At 45.7% G+C, this 4,543-nt stretch overlaps 1 long non-coding RNA gene across 1 annotated transcript; it reads left to right on the plus strand.

Moving 5' to 3' along the window:
- Window positions 1-514: 514 nt before the first annotated feature.
- Window positions 515-1,439, plus strand: LOC103917027. Its single transcript, XR_663610.1, has 2 exons — window positions 515-599; window positions 1,385-1,439. It is a non-coding gene; the product is annotated as an uncharacterized LOC103917027 (long non-coding RNA).
- The last annotated feature ends 3,104 nt before the right edge of the window (window positions 1,440-4,543 follow it).

Below are 4,543 nucleotides of genomic sequence, written 5' to 3' on the forward strand. Positions count from 1 at the left end.
GTTTTTGAGCTGAAGGACATGACAAAAGCTTTCCCTCTTTGATAATGATCAGTAATGTGGGGTTTTTTCTGCTGAGCTTGATACTTTTAAATTAAATTGCCTAGGCTTTTTGAACCCCTAAGGAAACCAAGTGCTGCGCTGCCTGGCCAGTGTTCTGGCCCTACGAGCTTCGCTTCTGGCCCCGGGACTCTGGACTACGTGAAACAGAACAGCCAGCTAGCAAGGGCTGAGGCTGAATTTCCTTTTGTTAATGGACCCTACAGCTGCCCCAGGGGATCTCACCAGGGAGTGCTTTTCTGCCAGCCCCACAATGCTGGCCATCAAACTCCACCCTCCAAACTTATCACTAGTTTTGCTCTGAAAAACAGACTTTAGCGTTTTTCAAGGCAACTGTGATGCATTCCAGTTCTCGATGCTTCCTGAAGCAAAGTAGAGTTGGGTGATGGAGAGAAATACTTTACTACTCGTATGATTTACAATTGCACCCAAAACAACTGTCAGGCATAGCTGTGCCATGCGTTGCGGTGCTCGAATACCTCCTTCCCACTTCAGGAGCCCAGCTGTGTTCAAAGTGGATATAAGATAAGTAACATGCAAAGGTATCTCTTACGTAGTTTTGTTGAAAAGTGTATCATCCATCTCCTGATCTAATGCTTCATGTTGGTTTTCATTTTCTTTCACTTGATACTCTCCTATCTTTTCATCTTATTCTTTTCCTGTTCTAATACCTGTATCCTGATATCAGGATTGAACCTACTGATTTTTGGGTGCATAGAGTGGTTTTAGTTCAAGACTTGAATCAGATCTCACTTGAACATCAGTCACCCCGTGGCAACCATGCTTTTCTCTTGGTTTTTAAAACACTTTTGTTAGTTCTAGTTCTGCCCCAGAAGGTGGTAGGCTGCTATGTAGTGATTTCAACTCACTTAGTATCTTTTAATTTTACGTGTGAAATCCATCTTTTGAGAATTTAAGACCAAATGCATTAGTGATGCCGCAGAGCAGGGATTGCATCACCCCCCCAGCTGGAAGCGTCCTCGTTACTAGTTTGCAGGGTTGTACTCCATGATGCTCCTGGTCTCTGTGGAGCTATTAACAAGCCATTAATCCTGTGTTTTGGCATCAGAAGGACACAGGGGTGACAGGGAATGGCTAATCTCAGCATTGCCCACTGTTTGGTCACAGCTGCCACTTTCTAACTGGTGTGGAAGGGCTTCTAATTCTGCGGCAAAAGGAAGATGTTATCAAGTGTTGATTAATTTTTTTTTTCTGAATTTCAGTTGTATGACTGGCCAGGTCTCAGAACGGTGACACAGCTCATTTCACAGTGCAATTGGATTCTGCTGTTACTACCCTAACCTTTTTTCTTTTCATCTTTTTTAAGAGCAAAGGCATTTAACTGCAAACTTCTAAAGACCAACGAGTAAAACACACCAGTGGAAAAGTTACGGACAAAGGCCTGAGGTAGGTGGCATAAACTGGATTGCTCAGGGGCTTGTTTTGTCTGTCATTGGTCATCTGTCAGTAGCTCCTGTGTGATCCTCTAAAGCAACAGCCATCGTTCATGTTTGAAAGTGTTTTCTGCAGTCTTCTCCACCCTCAAACCCTGCTGTATTGTATTTATCTACAAATCAGCTCTGTACCTGCAGTTTCTGTTGGCTGCTGCTGGATATTTTCTATTTGGTGGTTTGAGAGGGTGCCTGCCAGCTGTCAGGACACAGGCATGGTTAGTTCTCTCTGCATGTCCTCAAGCAGTAACGCAAGCCAGTGTGCTCGCTGACCTTTTCCAGATGTTTTTTTCATCAGCCTCCAATATCAGGGCTGATGGAGTTTCCTTTCCCTTCCTTCTTAGCCCTTTCCAGCCTGGTGCAGTGTTTTGAGGGGTTATACCATGGTATGGTCGCGGAGAGCTCCCGAACTGTGTATTTTGCCATTCTCTCTTGACTTTCCCACTAGCATGTGTGATGGTGCAGGGCTTGATGTAATGCACACGAGCTGCTGAGTCAACCCTGAGCTGGCAATGTTTTATTGTACTCTTAACTCCATACAGAGCTGTCTGGTCCCTGAGCGGGCAGGAGAGGAGCTGGTGTTTCCTGCTTTGTTCAGAATCATGTCAAGGCCAGCCTGTGGGAACCTTCGCTTTCAGCTGTGTGCAGCATTCAGCGCAGATTACCCTGCACTTCGGATGCCGTGTACTGAAGAGCAGCGTTTCCAGGCGGGGCCACAGCAGCACCCCTGGGGATGTTCCAGCGAAACCCTGTGCGCAGCCTGGGTTGTGGGCCCTTTCGGGTCCCAGCTCTGTGTCGGTGCAATGTAACCTGACTTTGTGCAGGGGATATACACGTCATAGCATCGTCTGTGTCCTCTAGAAGATTTGCTCTGGAAGTTTCTCGGTGGATTTATATAGCTGAGAATTCAATGCTCTGTACAACTCAGTAGTTTTTCAACTTAACTGTTTAAGAAATGAGTTATAATTGAGGCATATTTGTTTCTCATTCTTCTTGTAGTCTTTGCTTTCACTATGGCAATCTCTTGAGAGCAATTTTACTAAAAATATGTAAGTGTAAAAGTTTCCCGTTAATTAGATGTGTGCAAAAAGGATGGGGATGTCTTGTTTTTACAGATTCTTGTACATACAATAAAGTGTAGAAAGCATGTGTAACTTTTGTAAAATTATAACTAATGACTACAATGCAATTCTGCCTTGAAATGGGACAGAAACTGTATTTTCCAGAACATGAGACTACATTTTGAGGTCTGCTGGGTACCACAGATATGCAGTATTTAAAGCAGGCCTGAATAAATGAAAACGAGGATGGCACAGCACTGGGAAACAGCTGCTGGCCCATGGGCAAGTGTGGGCTCCATCAGGAGGCTCAGGAAATCCTGCCTTCAAGCCAGCATTGCTGCTGCGCCAGGGATGCGATAGCAGGACCGGAGGGGGTTACTTGTGCCTCTGGCAAGGAGCTTAGAAACAAGGCTGCAAGCAGGTTTCAGATAGCTGTGAGCTCAAGCTTGTATGTGCCATGTTGCACATCCAGCCTCCGCCTGGCTAGCAGGGAGCTTTATTTTCAGTTTTATGAAGATGTGGGTGCACAACCCAACTACCTGGCCTTGGGCAATTGTGCAGCTGTGGTGACCCCACTCCCCAAAAATGCAAGGAAAGAAGGTGTAAAAGGAAGGCAATAGGAAATTGTGGCGTTTTGAATTGCTTTGGAAGAAGCTTTCTTTTCTTTTCCCCCTCAATGCTGCCTTACAGTTGCATGCCTGGAATACTTGGTGTACATCTGCCTAAATCTTGACTGACACATATGCAAGAGAATAAACTTAATTAGTTAAAATTCCCTGTGTTCAGATTGACCAATAATGTCCAAAATACACCTGGAAAGACTTTAGAGATAACGTTTGAAAGGCAATGCTCTCTGAACTCAAAGAGAAAGTGTTTTTCCAATTAATTTCTGTCTAAGGGTTGGCTGTGATACTTACCCAATTGGCAAACCTAGTTTCAGATTTCAGCTTTAAAATATAATTGGCAGCTCAGCAAATTCATAAAATTGATCCCCATTCACACTTATTTTTGGCTTGCATTAAGAATGTGCCAACCTGGAACTCTAAACTTAACCCCGAGTGACTTTCCCAGGGCCGCTGCCCTGAAAGGGAAGCCTGGCAGCAGTGCCTGGGCCCCAGCCAAGATAAATCCTGAGCCGCTGATGTCAGGGCAGCTGTAGCTTGAACCACAGGTGAGGGGAGAATAAAATGATGGAATACAGGGTGGATTTTGTAAAATGCCCCCTTTCTGAAACCCGTTATTCAAGTGACCCCATGTTTGGCTCTCCTTGCTCTGCGGTCTAACATCGTGCAGCAGCTTCTAAGACTGTCTGAGCTGCCTTGCACGCTTTTAGGGCCACTTAAACACAAAACACATCCTAAAGTTAAGAAGCAGCGTAAATGCTTAACAATGCAGTGTGTTTCAGCTCCATGTACGAAACAGCAGCTAGCAGAGGGCGGCAGAATCGGTTCAGCCGGTGCGGTCAAGCCTCGCCTGCGGGTAGGTGAATTTCTTTCAACCTGCGGGAGCCTCTCTGGCCAGGAGGCCCAGGCAAAGCTGTCTTCAGGCCGAGCAGAGCCGAAACTCCACCGCGCAGCCCTCCAACGTGTGCTGCTGTGTCGGGTCGGTTCTGTTGGACATAGGGATGAAGTGCACACAACCCCTGCTGACGGGATTTATGCGAGTGGATGGGACGGGCTTGTGAAAGTCAGCCCCGGAGCAGCAAATCCTGTTTCTAGTGCTACCACATTGACACCTTGTGGTTGACTTGGCCATCGTGTTTTTTAAAAATATATTGTTGGTGTATGCCTTACAGATGTCAATTGGTAGGCGTTTCCTAGAGGCATTCCACTTGGCTGTTTATACTTTTTGCTTCAACAACTCTACTTAAGCTCCCTTGGACAAATACAAATATTAGAACACCAAAGAGCAAAGTACAGAGGCTGACCTAAAACAGTGTCTCCCAAATACCATCCCTGGTTGCATATGCAATAC

The sequence above is a fragment of the Pygoscelis adeliae genome, unplaced genomic scaffold (assembly GCF_000699105.1).
Source record: "Pygoscelis adeliae isolate BGI_AS28 unplaced genomic scaffold, ASM69910v1 Scaffold105, whole genome shotgun sequence".
NCBI classification, from domain to species: domain Eukaryota; kingdom Metazoa; phylum Chordata; class Aves; order Sphenisciformes; family Spheniscidae; genus Pygoscelis; species Pygoscelis adeliae.